We start from the raw sequence: 20,849 nt of genomic DNA on the forward strand, positions 1-20,849 counted from the left end.
CTAAACTAGGAGAGCTAAACCTATGCTCTGATACCATGACAAAACATGTGTGCCTCAGGATCTATGGAGCACTCTAAGGTGGATGGAACCTATGTGGAAACATGATGAAGAGAGTGCTCATGACATGTATCTCAAGTCAATTAGGTTCCAAGATAGATTAGCTTGGACTCATAAAAAGAATCTTGAGATAGTGCAAAGTGCTTCATTGAATTACTTCAAATGAACCTCCCTTTTATAGGTGAGGGTACTTACATCCATTTTGCTTGCTCACATGTGGGATATCTCCTCCATGCCATGTGGCAGCTTACCCTTTGCTCATACCTTTGCTCTACAAGTGCTCATGGCACCATATCTCTCAACAAACTCTAGTAGTCAATGTGATTGTTTTGGGTGACTTTTACATGGTTGAGATCAAGGCTAGCTAAGCGGTCTATTATTAGTTGGAATGAACTCTAGGCCTGAGAAGATTTAAAGGATGCTGATTATTTAGTAAAGTATGATACACCTAGGATATTGATTTGGTGTAATAGACAATTAGGAAATACAAGAGGGAGACTAGACTTGACAGGCTCTATTTATCTCAAGAACTTTAATCCAAAGTGACTAGTATTACTACCTACACTTTTGCTTCTCTCACTCTATCATACCACAAACCTATTCTAACTAAGTGTGATTTGATTGGGGGATAGAGATCCTATTTTAAGGGTAATTCCTAAGGAAAAGTATTCAAGAGTAGGTCATAGGGGTGTGGAGAGGAGCTTCTTTAGTGCACAAACCTACTATGTTATTGCAAGTAATAGGGGTGTGGAGAGTAGCTTCTTTAGTGCACATACCTACTATGTTATTGCAGATGCTTGGCAAGACGCTATTGAACACACCCCAAAATATTCTAAGTAGGGAAAATAAAATTTGATCTAAAAGAATGGATGCAATCATGCTTTCAATTGAAGGTTAGAAATTGTAGATAGACAAGGGGGCATTCTTTCTTAGGTTCTACTAAATAGAGCCAAAAGGGAAGGCAAAATCTAGGAACAAGCTTGGATGAATGAGAGCAAGGTATATTTTAAAGATTGGGGTAAGGAAGATAAATGACCGACCAAATAAATATTCAAACTAATTAGAAAGAAACGGGTTAGTTAAGAAGTACCTTTTCTCAAGAGAATTGATGCAACTCTTGCTTCCTTTACTAAAAAAAATACATAAATATACTCCAACATGTTCAAAACCTTCTCTATACTTCTGTGAAGAGCTATGAGAAAATGCCAATAGGCCAGAACACAGACTATTCTAAAATGTGACAAATTTTACCTGGAAAGTCCTTTAAGTCAAAATGTGTTAAAAGAGGTAGTGGATGTCATAGCAGATGGAAATACATTTGGGGGGGAGGATGGACTTCCTATTGAGTTTAATAAGGTGCTTTCGGAGTTGGCAGGCCCTTATATTTTGCCCATATGGTAGGAGAGTGTACTAGAGTAGGGCATTAAGATTCTTCCCAAAGAAGGAAAAAAAGAAAAGCTCAAAAAATGGAGACCCTCACTTTGCTCAGTCATAGCTATAAAATCCTCAACCATAGCTATAAAATGTTGGCAAAATCTTTAGCTCTAAGGACTCAAATAAGAATGGACACTTGGATCCTTCAAGAATTGAAATGTTTCATTATAAGTAAACAAGTTCTTGAAGCCAATATCAACATATGGGAACGATATGAGTGTACAAAGGAACATCGAGGCATTTTCTTGCTTAAGAAGAAGCTACTCAATCATATCTTGCATATTACTCTTCGTCATGGCACTAACTCTACACTTGTCTAAAGTCTGAGCCATGCTTAGATTCCGATTAATACTTTTGCCAAAGCGTTTCCATGCAAGTCGTTCTACATGAAAATTCCAAATAAAGGGTGTCGAGGTTAGCATTGAGTGGGATTTTAGAAAATTGGAGGTTAGCATTTAGTGGGTGTCGAGGTCAACATTGACGTGGGATTTTAGCAAAGTGGATCACACTCATAAGCGAAGGGTTTATAAAAAGGCTACCACACCTAATGCTTACCTAGTACTAGTATAAGCTAACATCTAACATAATAGTACAAGAGTAGTAGTACAAGCTAACGTTATAAGATTTCCCTAATAGTAGTACAAGCTAACATTTCCCTAGTCATAGTACAAGCTAACAATTCCCTAGTAGCAGTACATATACTAGGACTTTTGAGCAAAGTCAGAGGCAAAGCTACTATGGGCAACAAACTTAAATGTAATTGCCAATAGCAATGCCAACATTGCCAACTATAGGTAAGATAGCTAGAAGGAGACCTTGGAATGCCTATCGATGGTTACCAGGATGTTATCTTTTGGTCTTTTTTGCTTATGAGTGCGATCCTTGTCTTGGGAATCTCACTTAATGCTATTATATTTGACATTCGATATGCCATTCATACCATACTACAATGCTACATATTGGTATTTGCATCTATACTTACTTATTTTGAAGAATCCACGTGCCCTTCAAAGGCTACGCAAGCTTCTGAAACATTTGGCTCAACGGAGGCTCAGGGAGGTTTGGAAAGGAGGAAATGAGCTACCACGTGTGTAGGGAGGGCAAAATCTGAATCTGACACGTGCGTAGGGAGGCACAATCAGTGGACTGAAGCAGGAAATGAGCAGCCACATGGCCAAGGAGGGTAGTCTGAAGAGCAGACTCAAACTCTGACATGTGTGCAAGGAGGCGCAGTCAGTGGACTAACAATGGCGACGTGCAAACTACATGCCATGTGTCGCATCAAACCTACACACTAGGCCCTTGGGTTCTGAGAGGTTCCAGACTTGCAGGGGGCACATGGGGTAGCGTGGGTGGTAGACTGTAGGCAGCAGCATGGGTTGCGATTGCAAACTCTAGGTGGCTGATTGCAATTGTAAACTCTCGATGGCGCAGCTGCACGTTGACATTGTGAGACAGATCATGAGCAGATTAAAGAGAGGGACCTAAGAGGAGAGAGAGAAATATAAATAAATAAATAAATTATATATATATATATATATATATGATACATAGAATATATATACACACATAATATTATACATCTATATATATTTACAATAAATATTAATTTATCTTTATATATGACTATATAAAAATATAAATTTAACGATACTTATATATAAAATATTATATTTTATATATATATATATATATATATAATAGATATATTTATATATATAATAAATATTTATTTATCTTTATATATGATTATATAAATAGGCATGCATCATTGAAGGATGGATCACAATCCAACCATCAACATTACAAAATGAAGGGGTTACACTTCTCCCAAAATGTATCCAAATATGAACTCTAGTGTCAATAGGTTGGTGGGTGCAACAAGTTGGGGGTACAAGCCTTACTTGTTACACAAATCATCAAAATTTAGTGATTTATGCAATAGGTTAGGGTTTCACCCACCAACTTGTTACATGTGCAACAGGTTGGGGGTACACACAACCTATTGCATGTGCAATAGGTTGGTGGGCGCTACCCCAATCTATTCCACAAATCACCAAAATTTGGTGATTTTTGCAATAGGTTGGGGTTGCACCCACCAACCTATTGCATGTGCAATAGGATGGGGGTACAACCCTTACCTGCTACACAATTCATTAAAGATTTGGTGATTTTTGCAATAGGTTAGGGGGTGGGTACAAGCTATTGCATGTGCAATAGGTTTGGGGTCCACACAAGCTGTGGCACATGCAATAGGTTGGGGGGTGCACCTCTAACTTGTTGCACAAATCACCAAATTTTGATGATTTGTGCAATAAGTTAGGGTTGTACCCCCCAAGAATGGACTTAGTAGTAGCTAGAAAAGAGATCTTTGAACAAATCATTTCTCATCCCCATGTCAAGCATTTGCAAAATGCCAATGATGAACTTTAGTTTTGCATGGAGCAATTGTATCCAACATCCGCATCACCTTAAGCCATGTTAAACATCATGAACCTTTGATGAAGTTTTCTTTAAGACGTCTATCATGATGATGGTGATGAATGTTAATGGACCAACATACCAAGAATTTAACATTACAAAAGCCTAGAGGCTTTTGGGTGTCCATAGAAGAAATTTTTACTCTGCAAAATCTCGTTTGTTGGTCGAAGATCATGGAATTTTGTTGCTATCCATGTGCCAAAGACAACAATGACGTAGCAGCATTACACATGAGGTTCATGATATTGTCTTTGCATTTTGGAATGAGGAAACAAGGGTGTCCCCTAATAAGAAATATGTATGTCGAAAGAGGCTAGGCAAAAAAAGCTGTGTGAAGCATCCTATCCATCTTCTCAAGGAAACTCATGTCAGTGCACTCACTACTTTGTAGCTTTCATGGGACTGCTATTTGGTACTTCTAATAAACACAACAATGCTTTATACATTCATTGTCCCCCCATAAATTCTATGGATTTTTGGATTGCTTTGGGTTGAGGTGCTTTTTGACTACTTTGAAAATGCTGTGTGGCTTCTAGGGGCCATAATGAAGATCACATATAAGAAAGCTACCAATTCTTGGTGCTTTTTGACTGCTTTGGAACTGCTTGGGGTCATGTGGACTCCCCTAAGCTGGGGGCCACATAGACTCCCCCAAGCACCAACTAAACCTGCTTTTGGGACTCCTTGAGAGTGCTTTCAGAATGCTTTGTGGTTGGAGCCATGATAAAGTGCTTTGAGGTCGTTTGAGATCGCTTTGAGAATGCTTTGTGGCTAGTGCTATGATAAACTACTTTGAGACTGTTTGAGGCTACTTTGAAAAATCTTAGTGGCTAGAGCCATGATAAACTACTTTCTGACTAATTGGATCCATGATGAACTGCATTGAGAGTGTTTTCAAATTGCTTTCTGATTGTTTGGAGCCATGACGAATAGTTTTGAGCATGCTTTGAGACTACTTTCTGAATGCTTTTTCATTGGTTTTGGAGCCATGATGAACTGCTTTGAGCATGCTTTGAGCACATGCAATAGATTGTGAATACCCCCAACCTGTTGCACATGCAATAGGTTGGTGTGTCCCAAACCTATTGCACAAATCACCAAAATTTATAAATTATTGCTTTCATTTTAGGGTTCAGCTAGGATTTGTAATCTAGAGTCTAGGATTTAGAGATTATGGTTTAGGGTCTAAGATCTAGGTTCTAGGGTTTAGGATCTAGGCTATAGGGTCTAGGGTTTAGGGTTGAGGGTTTAGCTTTGTATCTAAGGTTAAGAGTTTAGAATCTAGAAAGTAAGGTCTATGGTTTAAGGTTTGGTGTGTAAGGTAAAGACTTTAGAATGTAGGATCTGGGTTCAATGATTTAGGGTCTAGATGCGAGGGTTTAGGGTTTAGGATGTAGGTTTTAGGGTAATTTCATATAGTAAAAAATATGTAAAATATGCATTCTAAATCATGTCAGAGAAATCCAATGGGTTTTATACATTGTACAGACCTTAAGGTAAGTAAGTTTAAGGTTTGTACAAAGTTTTATACCCATCGGAAACAAGTACATAGGCTAAAAGGCACATGGACATATATTTCTCAACACTCTTGCATGATGCATGGTACAAACCATATACTAACTGCATTTCAAACCACATACTAAATGATATCATTTGGGTATGATAATTTACATAGGTCCTACACTAACATAGTTAGTTTAAAGCTTATGCAAAGTATCACACTCACCAAAGGCTGTAAATCATTAAATAAAAAATTACTAAATCAAATAATTAAATATAAATAAATTATAAGTTAAAATAATTAAAAATATAAATTATGATAAATTAACTTTTAAAAATTTATATAATATAAATTGATTTAAATAATTTGCTTTTAATAAGTTTTAAAGTTTTTTCCATAATTACCCATGGACTATTTCATATAAATAACATAACTTTTGAATTAGTTAGTTTAATATAGCTCTAATGTATATGTTAATTATTTTTTATTTAATTGTTAGTTATATATTTAATTATTTATTTTATATAAATAATATTAATAATTTTTAAAATAATTTCTTATAAATATATTATATTTATATAATTATATAGACTATACTATGTTTTCATATATTTTTATATAAATTTTAATATATTGTTATATTATATTATATTATATTATAGATAAATAATGTTATTGAAAAAGCGTTTTTGAAATCCAAACAAAGAAAAACTTTTCTAAGCTATTGAGTACGCAATAAATTAGAGAACCTTTTCAAAAATATTGTAAAATTTGAAAAAGTGCAAAGGATTGGAGTTGTTGCATACGCAATAGATTAGGAGAGTTTTTTGAGAAATCTTTTAATAAGCAAAAAGCAAATGGAAGTTATTGCTCACAATAGGTTGGAATTTGAAAAAGCCAAGGTTAAGAGAAATTTTAAAATTTAGGTTGGAATTTGAAAAAGCCCAAAGAACTAGAGTTGTTGCATAAGCAATAGCTCTAATGTATATGTTAATTATTTTTTATTTAATTGTTAGTTATATATTTAATTATTTATTTTATATAAATAATATTAATAATTTTTAAAATAATTTCTTATAAATATATTATATTTATATAATTATATAGACTATACTATGTTTTCATATATTTTTATATAAATTTTAATATATTGTTATATTATATTATATTATATTATAGATAAATAATGTTATTGAAAAAGCGTTTTTGAAATCCAAACAAAGAAAAACTTTTCTAAGCTATTGAGTACGCAATAAATTAGAGAACCTTTTCAAAAATATTGTAAAATTTGAAAAAGTGCAAAGGATTGGAGTTGTTGCATACGCAATAGATTAGGAGAGTTTTTTGAGAAATCTTTTAATAAGCAAAAAGCAAATGGAAGTTATTGCTCACAATAGGTTGGAATTTGAAAAAGCCAAGGTTAAGAGAAATTTTAAAATTTAGGTTGGAATTTGAAAAAGCCCAAAGAACTAGAGTTGTTGCATAAGCAATAGCTTAAGATAAAAATTTCAAGTTAAGAAAGTTTTTTAAGAAATCTTGAAAAGTTTAAAATGCTAAAAGCAAACAAGCTTTTTGAAGGTGTTGCTCACGCGATAGTTGGAAGAGATATAAAAATTTAAAAAAAATAAAAAAAATTATATGTGGAAGATGTTGCATCTGTAATAAGTTAGAAAGCTCTTCACCTGTTGCATTATTTTGAAAATTTTGTTGATTCGTGCAATAGGTTGAGATAAAGAGAGAACCAAGAAAAATAAAGAATGAGCTCTTGAATGAAGGAGTGTCTTATACTTATAGTTAACCTAAAAAGCCTAAAAAGTTGCCCTAAACCTAATTATTACCCACTTCCTCATGAAATCTCAACCTCCCTCCTCATTCTCTCATTCTTCCTCAAATTTTCAAATCTTTCTTCTCCATTGTTGGCAGACTCCTCCTCTTGAGGTATTCCCTCTCCTCCCTCCTCTCCTCCCCCCTTCCATATCTCCTCCTTGACACCTTCCCCTCCCCTCCTCTCCTCCTCCCTCCCTCCCTCCCTCCCGCCTTTGCCTTCCCTCTCCCTTCTCCTCTCCCTCCCGCTCCCTCCCCCTCTGCTTCCTTTCCCCTCTCCTCCATTCTCCTCTGCTCTACTCCCTCTCCCCTGCCCTCCCTCTCCCCTTTGCTTCGCTCCCTCTCCCCTCCGCTCACACTCCCTCTCCCAAAAAATAAAAAATAAAAAATAAAATTATAATATAAAATTAATGACTTAAGAATTATTTAGAAAAAAAATATAATTAATTAATTTTATTTTAAAATGAAATAAATTAAGTAATTAAATTTATTTATTAAAAATTTTATTTATTTAAATTTATGTTTATTTTTAACATAATGTAATTAAACTTGTACCTATAGTAAGTGTGCAACTAGTAGCAGCAAATGTGCCATCAGTAGCATCTCGTTCTAAGGTTATACCCCCTACAACATCCATGGCATTAAGTACCGGTACACCACCTCCAGCTAAAACTACAAGAAAGTGAGTGAGTCGTAGGATCAACTTCCACAACTATTCCGAGAAAGAGAGAGAAAATAACTCTAGCTCCATAGACAGATTGAGTGAGTGCAAGTTATTTAGCACCAGGCAAGCAGTTGGAGAGTGACAACAATAAGGATACAAAGGAGGAAGAAGATGCATTTGTCGATTTTTCTATAAGGGTGAAAATTTTACATCCTCCTGACAAGACGAGGGGCATATTTGGGGATTGTTACAATTCCTCATTATCACATCATTCATTGATCGAGCTTGCTTGTTCACAAATCAATGGAAGCTGGTGAAGAGACCAAGTTGTATGAAATTTATGAGACTTCAAGATGATCCTCAATTGAAAGAAGTCACATTTCAAAAGCACGGAGATTTTCTCCAAGCCTTTAAAGAGTTCAAAGATAGTACTAGACTTTGCTCATGAAGCTGATCTACCAGACTAGATATGGGAGTGACATCGAGAAGAGATATATGCTCGCAAAAAACAGATTCCTTAATAGATGTAGGTTTGCCCATTGATGGGCAACACTTTTAAGAAGCTTGTAGAATTACCCTTGAAGAGGGATAAAAAGGAAACTTGAATCATGTTGAGTATCTGTAGAAGCTTCAATGGGTCATCTTTTATGTATGCTTATTTAACAATGACTCAAAATATATTCTTGAATGAGAAAGGTTGAATCTGGGAGGAAAAACTCAACTCTTTTCGAGATCCTAATAAAGGCAAGGGAGTTATGGATCGAATGCAGCTCGCCACAAACAGTAAGTTGAAGGCGACCTAACACCAAATACACTATGAAGCGGACTCCCTTTTATAGATGCTTGAAGGGCGTAGTGAATGATACAAAGTCACCTACAGGACTTAAAGATAGTAGTTACAAGATATAGGGACTATACTTGCATAGTGTTTCATGAGGAGTCAATCTTTCAACTTATCTTGGATGTTTGTATAGCATATGAAGCAGGAAAGATATCCTACAAGGCACCAGAGCATGCGACAGGTCAGAAAAAAGCAACAATAAAGAAACTATCTATTGTTTGGTGGAGACCATTACGGTACATTCCAAATCATATTTTTAAAAAATTTAATTTAAAATTAAATAATTAAATTATAATGAATAATATAACTAAATTATAATTAGATAAAATCTAATTATAATTTAATTATTTCATTAATTATAGTTTTAATTAACTTTAAATAATTTTTACTTTTTAAATTAATTAAAATTAAATAAGAAAATTTAATTAAAATTAATTTAGTTTTTAGCTAATTTAAAATAGAAATTAATGAAATAATTAAATAAAATTAATTAAATCACTATAATTATAATTTAATTAATTAATTTTATTTTAATAAAAGTAAATATTTTTTAAATAAATATTTATTTTTATTTAAAGATTAATTAAATTTAATGTATTTTAATTTAAAAATAATTTATTTTTCAAATATATAAAAAATTAGAAAAATAATAATTTAAATTAAGTAATTAATTTGATTTGAAGATTGATTAGTTTGAAAGTATTTTAATTAAAATTTTAAAAAACATATGTATTAAAAATTAAATAATAAAAAATAAAATTATATTATAAACTTAATGACTTAAGAATTATTTAGAAATAAAATATAATCAATTAATTTTATTTTAAAATAAAATAAATTAAGTAATTAAATTTATTTATTTAAATTTATGTTTATTTTTAACATAATGTAATTAAACTTTATAATATTTGGGTTGGAAATCCAATTTAACATTTTTATTTGTATAATTGAAGAGAATCATGGATCCCAAAGTTGCTTCCAAGCCTCCCAAGATGATTGAGACATTCCTTGAACAGGGTCTAGAGCAGAATTCAAAGTGTTTCATGGTGATCACTAATGAGGATGTGTCAAGCTCCAATTACAATCAAGAGGTAATAAAAATGGTGGAGTAGTTTCAATGATAAAATTTAAAGGCAATGGTTCCGTTGAAGTTGCATGTAGAAGTAAGAATGAAGATGTTTATAAGTTATAGTAAGAATGAAGATGTATATAAGTTATGGGCAATGGACAAGAAGTACATGTTGAAGCCTGTACTAGATTCAGTGCAAGGATCTATAGAACTACTTGATGCCTTGAGATTATTCGTGATATTTTGGGATGGTTTGCACAATGTTGTACCTGCAGTAAGTTTGCTAGCAGTAGTACCTATAGTAAGTGTGCAACTAGTAGCAGCAAATGTGCCATCAGTAGCATCTCGTTCTGAGGTTATACCCCCTACAACATCCATGGCATTAAGTACCAGTACACCACCTCTAGCTAAAACTACAAGAAAGTGAGTGAGTCATTGGATCAACTTCCACAACTATTCCAAGAAAGAGAGAGAAAAGAACTCCAGCTCCATAGACAGATCGAGTGAGTGCAGGGTATTTAGCACCAGGCAAGCAGTTGGAGAGTGACAACAATAAGGATACAAAGGAGGAAGAAGATGCATTTGCCGATTTTTCTGTAAGGGTGAAAATTTTACATCCTCCTGACAAGACGAGGGGCATATTTGGGGATTGGTACAATTCCTCATTATCACATCGTTCATTGATCGAGCTTGCTTATTCACAAATCAATGGAAGCTAGTGAAGAGACCAAGTTGTATGAAGTTTGTGAGACTTCGAGAAGATGGTCCTCAGTTGAAAGAAGTCACATTTCAAAAGCACGAAGATTTTCTCCAAGCCTTTGAAGAGTTCAAAGATAGTGACTTTGCTCATGAAGCGTATCTACCAGACTAGATACGGGAGTGACATCGAGAAGAGATATATGCTTGCAAAAAACAGATTCCTTTATAGATGCAGGTTTGAGCCCATTAATGGGCAACACTATTAAGAAGCTTGTAGAATTGCCCTTGAAGAGGAACGAAAAGGAAACTTGAATCATGCTGAGTATCTGTAGAAGCTTCAATGGGTCATCTTTTACGTATGCTTATTTAACAATGGACTCAAAATATATTCTTGAATGAGAAAGGTTGAATTTGGTTCAGTTGTCTAGGAGGAAAAACTCAACTCTTTTCAAGATCCTAATAAAGGCAAGGGAGTTATGGATCGAATGCAGCTCGCCACAAACAGTAAATGGAAGGCGACCTAACACCGAATACACTATGAAGCGGACTCACTTTTACAAATGCTTGAAGGGCATAGTGAATGATACAAAGTCAGGTGTGCAGGACTTGAAGACAGTAGTTGCAAGATATAGGGACTATACTTGCATAGTGTTTCGTGAGGAGTCAATCTTTCAGCTTATCTTGGATGTTTGTATATAAAGCAGGAAAGATATCTTACAAGGCACCGGAGCATGCGAAGGTCATAAAAAAGCAACAATAAAGAAACTATCTATTGTTTGGTGGAGACCATTACGGTACATTCCAAATCATATTTTAAAAAAATTTAATTTAAAATTAAATAATTAAATTATAATGAATTAGATAACTAAATTATAATTAGATAAAATTTAATTATAATTTAATTATTTCATTAATTATAGTTTTAATTAACTTTAATGAATTTTTACTTTTTAAATTAATTAAAATTAAATAAGAAAATTTAATTAAAATTAATTTAGTTTTTAGCTAATTTAAAATAGAAATTAATAAAATAATCAAATAAAATTGATTAAATCACTATAATTGTAATTAAATTAATTAATTTTATTTTTAGAAAAGTAAATATTTTTTAAATAATTAATTATTTTTATTTAAAGATTAATTAAATTTAATGTATTTTAATTTAAAAATAATTTATTTTTTAAATATACAAAAACTTAGAAAAATAATAATTTAAATTAGGTAATTAATTTGATTTGAAGATTGATTAGTTTGAAAGTATTTTAATTAAAATTTTAAAAAACATATGTATTAAAAATTAAATAATAAAAAATAAAATTATATTATAAACTTAATGACTTAAGAATTATTTAGAAATAAAATATAATCAATTAATTTTATTTTAAAATAAAATAAATTAAGTAATTAAATTTATTTATTTAAATTTATGTTTATTTTTAACATAATGTAATTAAACTTTATAATATTTGGGTTGAAAATCCAATTTAACATTTTTATTTGTTTAATTGAAGAGAATCATGGCTCCCAAAGTTGCTTCCAAGCCTCCCTAGATGATTGAGAAATTCCTTGAACAGGGTTGGTATTTTCTAGAGCAGAATTCAAAGTGTTAAATGGTGATCACTAACGAGGATGTGTCAAACTCCAATTACAATCAAGAGGCAATAAAAATGGTGGAGTAGTTTCAACGATAAATTTTAAAGACAATGGTGCGGTTGAAGTTGCATGTCGAAGTAAGAATGAAGATGTATATCTTTTGTGATCTGGTTAGACCTGTTAGACATAGATAAAGTAGAATGGGTTCTAGTCAATCTTCTTTTCGAGTGTCGCAAAGCTGATTCTGGTTTTAGACATAGGTTGCATAGAATTTCTAAAAGCTTGAGTCTGAAAAGTTTTAGAAAAATATCGAAGGACAAGGAGATGGATCTCTAATTGGGGCCTATAGGAACCCGGTTTGTATCCTTACCCTTAGCATGTTGTATAATCATGCTAGAAGAGGACACACCTACACCTCCATTCATATAGGAAGTACCTACTCTTCTTGCAATAGCAGAGTAAGAAGAGGATGTTGAAAAAAATATAAATGTGATTGCCAAAGCTAGCCTTGCCTTGGAGTGGTCCTCAAGATATGAAGCTCAGTTTGACCATGTTAAACTGTTGCAGATTGTTCCATATTGCCATGAATTCTTCCTAATAGCTCCGAGCTGAAGATAAACCACCCAAGAATCTGGACTTGCTTGTGACCATTCCAGTTATTGATACTCTGGTGGTAGATGACCAAGTACCAGTCATTTTAGAAAAAATTAAGAAGCATATTTTTTTGATTTCATTGTTGATGAGGGATCTGGAGTTAACATTATTTTAGAGGATATTGCCAATTCACTCAAGTTCAAGTGGCTTAAGCCATCACCATTCAAGATACAAATGGTAGATCAATAACCCATAGAACCAAAAGGTATGTTACAAGATGTTGTCATTACAATTGGTGGAATTCATAACACAGTAAGTTTATTAGTCATACCTATGGAGGAGAACATGTACCCAATCCTATTGGGTCGACCTTGGCTTGAAAGTGCAAAGTGACAAACATGTGTGCCTCAGGATCTATGGAGCGCTCTAAGGTGGATGGAACCTGTGTGGAAACATGATGAAGAGAGTGTTCATGACATGTACCTCAAATCAATTAGGTTCCAAGATAGATTAGCTTGGACTCATAAAGAGAATCTTGAGATAGTGCAAAGTACTTGATTGATATTACTTCAAATGAACCTCCCTTTTATAGGTGAGGGTACTTACATCCATATGCTTGCTCACATGTGGGATATCTCCTCCATGCCATGTGGCAACTTGCCCTTTACTCATACCTTTGCTCTACATGTGCTCATGGCACCACAACTCTCAACACCTCCCCTTGGTGCCATGATCCTTTGGCTATGGCAAGGTGGTCAGATGTGAGTTACAAGATCAAATCCTCCCCTGGGTGCTTACATAGCTACTCTCAGGTGGTCAGGTTTGATTACAAGAATATGGGCAAGGTTGGCAAGGTTTTTGTTTCTCAATACATTCCATTGATGTCACCTTTTGGCTCATGGCTTGATGACGATGTTGTGTTCTTCTATGTGCCTTGATGCTTTATGTGTGGATGCCATGCTCTGTGCTATGGTCATCTCATGCACTTGTGCTTTCAGCATGCCTATGATAGCGATATGTGCATTCATGCTTTGATTTGTCATTTTTTGTTGCGAAGGTCTTACCAATTGATTTATTGGCAATGTCTAATTGCGTACAATGATTTTGATCTAACAGGCGTGTAGAGCTCAAAAAGACTATCACTTTTCCTTTTTGGAGTGCGTGCAAATTCTTCATGGATTGGAAGTTACAGCTTGTCGAATTTTTGTGAAGAAGAGGGGGCCTTGATGATGTGGCACAGGGATTCACATGCAGAATTAAAACTGTGCTTAACAAGAGGCTGTGTGCTTAGAAGGCATTGCTGATTGTGCATGTTGATGTGGCATAACTAACCCTAACTCTAACCATGGTGGGTTAGGTTAACCAGACCTTGATTGAGCCTTATCTGCCATGTGGCAAAGTCTTGACCAAGCTTACTTTAACTAAACTTGGGTAAACACAACCATGGTTAATTTGAATCATGATACTTGAAGGATAAGGTCATTTGGGCATCGTTTGAGCTGTGTCTCGCTTTGATTTTAGAGAAGTTTTAGATTAGCTATGGCTGGAGAGAAGATAGGCTGCATTTGAACCTTATGCTCTCACGCTAGATAGGAGAATGATCTTGTTCACAAAGTGATCAACTTCCCCAGGCAGTTCGACGCTATTCAACTTCATGATCGCCACAACTGAGCCATCCTCGGTGTTGCCCTTGTAAACTGTTCCACAACCACCAGTTCTGAGTCGCTTCTCCTCTGAGAACTTCAAAGTGGCCTTTTCTAGTTCCCTTGAGCAACGGATGCTCGAAGGCAGGCTGCTGTGAAAGGTGTGAGGTATTGGGAGTCGGATGAGCATCCAGTCAGCCGGGCTATTAGAGCGCTGTGAGCATGGAACTTTGGAGAGGTCGTTGAGGTCATAGATGGCACACTGGGCTAGGCTAGAGCACTGCAGAAGCTAGTTAGGAGTTGTTCGGGCTGAGCGTCAGAGCTTGTGTGTGCAGGGCGGTCGACTACGAAGTGTTGCTCATAGGAGATGGCTTCTGTGTCACAGCAATTTTGAAGAACATCATTGATGGAGGCGGCTACTTTGCTAGAGGCCAGGTTTGGTCATCATCTGTGCATAGGCTAGCTTGTAGGAGCTATTGCTATGGGCATTGATGGAGCCGACCATTGGACATGGGGCACTAGCAGAGGAGTCATTGATGTTGTAGATCTGGGTTGGGGTTGCACTGGCTTCGTTTTGTTGCTTGCCAGAGATCGTTGGTGGTGGCTTGCGAGTCTCCTTGCAAGCTGCACCTTTGTGAGTCGTGAGCATAAGGTGGATGATGAGGGCTGCTTGCTCACAGAGTTTGTAGCTAAGGCCGTTGGTGGTCATAGGAGCCGCTGGAGCTCTCTTTATGGGATGGTTGGTGCTATAGAGAAGCCTGTAGTGAGTTGCATTGCTGGGTGTCGTTTGTGTGCAAGTAAGTCAGTAAATGGAAGCCTTTGTGTCTTTTTGGAGCAGCTTGGTCTAGGTGGCAGACTTTTCTCAAAGCTCTCAACAAACTGAACAATTAGAGACTCTCTTTCTCACAAGCTCTTTCTAAGAAGAAGAAGAAGAACAAATCCTAACAGAATGATCTCACAGATCTATCTTACAAAATAGATCTTCAAAAGAAACTCTCTCTCTCTCTCTCTCTCATCATGAATGATGGAAATATCTCAAGGCAATGAATGGAAATTTCATCAATGGACGGAATTCTCTCAATCTAAAACTTTAAAAAAAATTAACCTAGGAGGAAAACATGTGCTCCTAAGGCAAGCCTACAACTAATCTAGGAGACTAGACCTAAGCTCTGATACCATGACACACATGTGTGCCTCAGGATCTATGGAGCACTCTAAGGTGGATGGAACCTGTGTGGAAACATGATGAAGAGAGTGCTCATGACATGTACCTCAAGTCAATTAGGTTCCAAGGTAGATTAGCTTAGACTCATAAAGAGATTGAGATATTGCAAAGTGCTTGATTGATATTACTTCAAATGAACCTCCCTTTTATAGGTGAGGGTACTTACATCCATATGCTTGCTCACATGTGGGATATCTCCTCCATGCCATATGGCAGCTTGCCCTTTACTCATACCTTTGCTCTACATGTGCTCATGGCACCACAACTCTTAACACAAAGGTGATGCATGACTTGTGTTCTGATTTGATGACTATCAAAATGGGTGATAGTGAAATTCAAATCCCTACAAACCCAAGTAATATACGAAGTAGTTGTCATCTGGAAGTACCAAAATAATTTTCACAGGATATTGAAACTCAATTGATGGAGATACAAATATATACCTTTGTAAGACTAGAATAAGTCCAATCATACAAATTTAGATTTTTTGTTGTTCTAAAGATAAAAAATCTACACAGAAAATAAAAGAGAATATGAAAGAGAAGAAAAAAGAGGTACAAATATATACCTTTGTAAGACTAGAATAAGTCCAATCATACAAATTTAGTTTTTTTGTTGTTCTAAAGATAAAAAATCTACACAGAAAATAAAAGAGAATATGAAAGAGAAGAAAAAAGAGGTAAACAAAAACTTTTAAGAAAAACAAAAGAAAGACATACTTAGCAAGCAAAGCAACACTTCTGTCGTCATCAGTGCCCAAGCATAAGCAGCTATACTGGGTTTCTAAAGACTCGCGGAGTCTCTTGGGCAAAAACCTAGGGCTTACTAAAATACGTCAAATAAACAGAAGATAAAGAAAACAAGAAATAAAGAAGAAAGGAAGTAGGTAACTAAGCAAAAATAAACAAGCAAGTCAAGAAACAAAATCTTCCAAAAAACTGGAATATTGCTCTCTCTCTCTCTCTCTCTCTCTGTCTCACTCTAACTCTCGCTCTGACTCTTATTTAAAACGTAAAAAGCTAAATGGTCCTTTACACTTATGTATTGTTTCCTACAAAGAGTCAAAAATACATTTCTAACTTAGAAAGCCCAAGCATACTCAAACAAACTCTCTTTTGAAACTAAAAGAAAAACGGTCTATTCAACTCCCCGCTTTTTGTTTTCAACTTATGTTCAATCATTCTAAACATACCTAAGGCCGATACACCATAGATAAAAGACTTCATATCTAAGATTGTGCGTACTTTTTTCATTATTTTCCTTGGATTATACCTCTTGTGTAATAGTAAAGTGATCAAATTACTACATTGAGAGATAAAAGACTCCTTAGTTGTACAAAGGCAAGAAAATCTATGGAATTGGAAAGAAATGACTCCATATTTTGCCAAATTAGAAATGTTTGAGTCAATGTGAGGCATTTTTATAATGTGTAAACCACTATATTCATGTTGTTCATGTTTATCGTATATATCAACCTCTAATCCTATGGTAGATTGAGAAATTCTAAGATCTAAGAAAACACAAGAATCCCCTCTTGAAGTGCAGTTCAGTTCACAAGAGTCATGAGGATAGATTCCTTCTCCAAAAGCACTAGCGTCTTTGTACATAAAGTCTTGAAAGTTAGGAACATCTGGTACAAATAAATCATCTATAAAATGCCTAACTTGGCTAAGCTTATGTAAAACGATAGGGTTATTGATAGAAATAAGATGTTGCATAAACTCAAATTCATAAGTGAAAAGATAAAAGTTTGCTAAAAAGACGGCACAATTAGTGCCCATGGGGATTCCTATAATTTGTTGAAATAAAGAATCACCTATTGTGATGTAAAGATTATCTAAAAGAAAATCTATCCAAGAGCAAACATCTTCCACACTTGCTACCTTTGTGTATCTTTTATTTTTAGAACCTATGTCATGATCTTTATTTTTTAGCCACAAGAAGTCAAAGCATAAGGCTGTTTTCTCAACTTTTAGCACTTTGCATCTATCTTTGTCAAATCTTAGATTGAAAAATTCAGCCACTAGCTTTTTTATTCTAAACTTCAGGTCTTCCAGCTCAATCTTTGTGTAAAGCATCGTAAAATCATAGGTTTGAAGGAGAATAGGAGACTCTTTTTCTTGAATGCTTCGAGAGGAATTAAAAATTTTTACAACAGGAATCAATCCTACAGAGTCATTTAAAATCTAGCTTGAGTGCGAGGGGACATTTGCCTCTTTTAATAAGTCCCTCCAAAGTTCATGGACACTAGGCAACATGGCTTTGAAGCAGTAGCTTAGCCATTTAGAGACATCCATCAAAGTAGTCTCACAAGCAGCTGCAATAAATCTTGGCTTTTTGGGAGTTTTGTGAAACTTCCAAGTAGCACAAAGAAAAGGTATACTTAGATTGCAAACAAACCCAGAAGACTTATAAAAACTCTGATGTTTTGAGATCAAATCCTTTTGAGAAACTAAGGCAGGGGCATAAGTTTTGGCAAGTGAGTTCACTTCTCTCAAAAGACATTCTAAGTAAAACTTTTTGCAAATAAAAACAAAGTTATTGGAACATTTGTCCATATAAGAAATGACAAAATTCCTATGGAATTTTCGAAGGAGAGTTTCATCTTCTTTAGAAAGATGGTTACTTTGCTTTGAGCAATTAACCGAAGGGACTTCTAGTTTCAAAGCAACTTTCTTCAAAATCTTCCCTTTCCATTCTGATAAAATATTTTGAACTCCTAAACATTCTTCTAATTGCAAAACAAACTTTGAGATTCCCTTATCGATAGCTTTTAAAAGGCAAGACTCTTTAAAAGAGTACAATCGAAATTTCGTGCCTTTCATGAAAAGGTCTCTTAAGTTACTAGAAAGCAAAATTGAGGTATCAGCTGTGACTACATGTCCTAAATCAGCATCAATAAAGCTTTGGAATCTCTTACTTTTACAACAACAAGGTTCTCTAAGGATAGAAGATTTTGAATGCTCTAAAAGCCTTTTACCTATCTCTCCATAGTTGAAAGCCTTTTGTCCTAAAGTTTTTACATACTTCCAAGCTACTACTGGATGCTTCCAAATTCTTCTCACAAAATGAGGGAGAGAATCCATTACTTCAGGAGACTTCAAAATTGAGTTTAAGCCTATCTTGTCAAGTGAGGGAGAAGTAAAAATACAAATCAAGAGTTCCTTATTTAGATAGACTTCTTTGCTTTGAAAGGAAGCTTTTACTTTTAAGAAGCGATTCAACGAAGTTTTAAGTTGTATATAATGGAGCTTATTTAGATTCAAATCCTCAAAAGAGAAGTTTTCCAAGGTGTATTGAAGTTTAGAAAGAACTTTGACATTATATTTTTCAAAAACTTTTATTGAAAAAAGACCTAGAGACATTAATCTATCTAGGTAGAGTAGTCTTCTTTTATAGACTCGAGAGGCAAAAACTCTTAGAACTAAGGAAGTTAAAGGAACTAAAGGAGGGGGAAGTGGAGGAAGAGGAAGTGAGGGAGGCAACTCATGAACAACATGTGAGATTGCAGGAGAGCTAGGACAACCTCGTAACATAACTTTAGGTTTCCATATGATGTTAGGTGCATGACTATGTTGGTAATGAGGAATGTTAAAGGGCTTGATATGAGTTCTCCACATCAAAGGGTTCTTTTTAGAGGTTCTTTTATTTTTACGAAGAGTTGATTTTAGTAGGCAAGATTGATGTATTCCATGTTGTGGCCGAACTCAATGAAAAGACAAAAGCTAAGAAATTGGCCAAGCAACAACATTGTTACCCTAGCAACCTCACAGAGAATGTGGTTGGAGAATGGGAACTCGCTGAGCACCCACTACTACTCAGCTTGGATCAAAAAATTTAATCCATGAACCAACACAAGGACTCAAATTGGGAAGTGAGGAGGATCCTAAGGTAGCGATTGTTAGTGCACACTGACATGGTGACAAGCTTCAAGCACTTAATGATTTATTTATGCAATACAAGGATGTGTTTACATAAATATACAAATATGCACAAAGTGCCACCAAATTATATATATGTGTGTGCGTGTGTATAAAATATATATAATATACTATATGTATATAATATTATTCATACTATTTTATTTATATATATATATAATATATAATAGAGTATCTATATATTTTTTAAATATATATTATATATTATACATTACACACACACACAAATGCAATGAGTATAATGTATGTTATTATAGTATATATATTAAATAAAATATCCTATATACTATATGTATATTATAGTATATAAACCATTATATATATATATATATATTACTATTTGTATATTATATTATTCAAACTATTTTATATATATATAGAGTAAATATTTTTTTTAAATATTTATTATACATTATACATTACATATACACACACACACACACACAAATGCAAAGGGTATAATGTATGATATCATAGTATATATATTATATAAAGTATATAATATACTATATGTATATTATATGATATAAACTATAATATATTTATTTATTTATACACACACTCACACCATATACACAAATGCAACGGGTATAATGTATGATATTATAACTTATATATATATACATACATATATATATATATATATATATATATTATAGTACACACACACACACAGAATAGATACACAAAGAGAAAAAGCAACAGAGAGAGAGAGAGAGAGAGAGAGAGAGAGAGAGAGAGAGAGAGAGAGAGAGAGGAGTGTGTGTACCACACACACACATGCACACATAGTATTTATTACACACACACACACACACATATATGTATATGTATATGTATATGTATATATATATGTATATGTATATTGATATATATATGTATATCTATATATATACATATACATACATATATATACATACACACACACACACACACACACATATATATATATGCATATATATAGTCTCCTCCCTCTTCCCGCTCGCACACATACAATACACATTTAGACTGTACAAAAATTAAGTGCTTAGAGACTGACATTAGAGGGAGAGAGATTAATTCAAGCACTAATATGAAAACCTCCCTAGCAATTCATACAAATAATAACACTTTTACCAAACATGTTATGGGTGACCAACCTACAAGTGCAATCAGATATGCAAGATGGTGAGTCTTGATTTTAGCTTTATGCGAGATAAGCAAATGGTGAGTAAAAGGGAAGGGTGTAGTTGCTCATATGTTCCTGACAACCAAGAGCATGGAAGGGAGGAGGAGTTGTGAAA

Source organism: Dipteris shenzhenensis, chromosome 17 (assembly GCF_047967505.1).
Source record: "Dipteris shenzhenensis isolate YYH24624 ecotype China chromosome 17, Dip_SZ_1.0, whole genome shotgun sequence".
In the NCBI taxonomy this organism is placed as follows: domain Eukaryota; kingdom Viridiplantae; phylum Streptophyta; class Polypodiopsida; order Gleicheniales; family Dipteridaceae; genus Dipteris; species Dipteris shenzhenensis.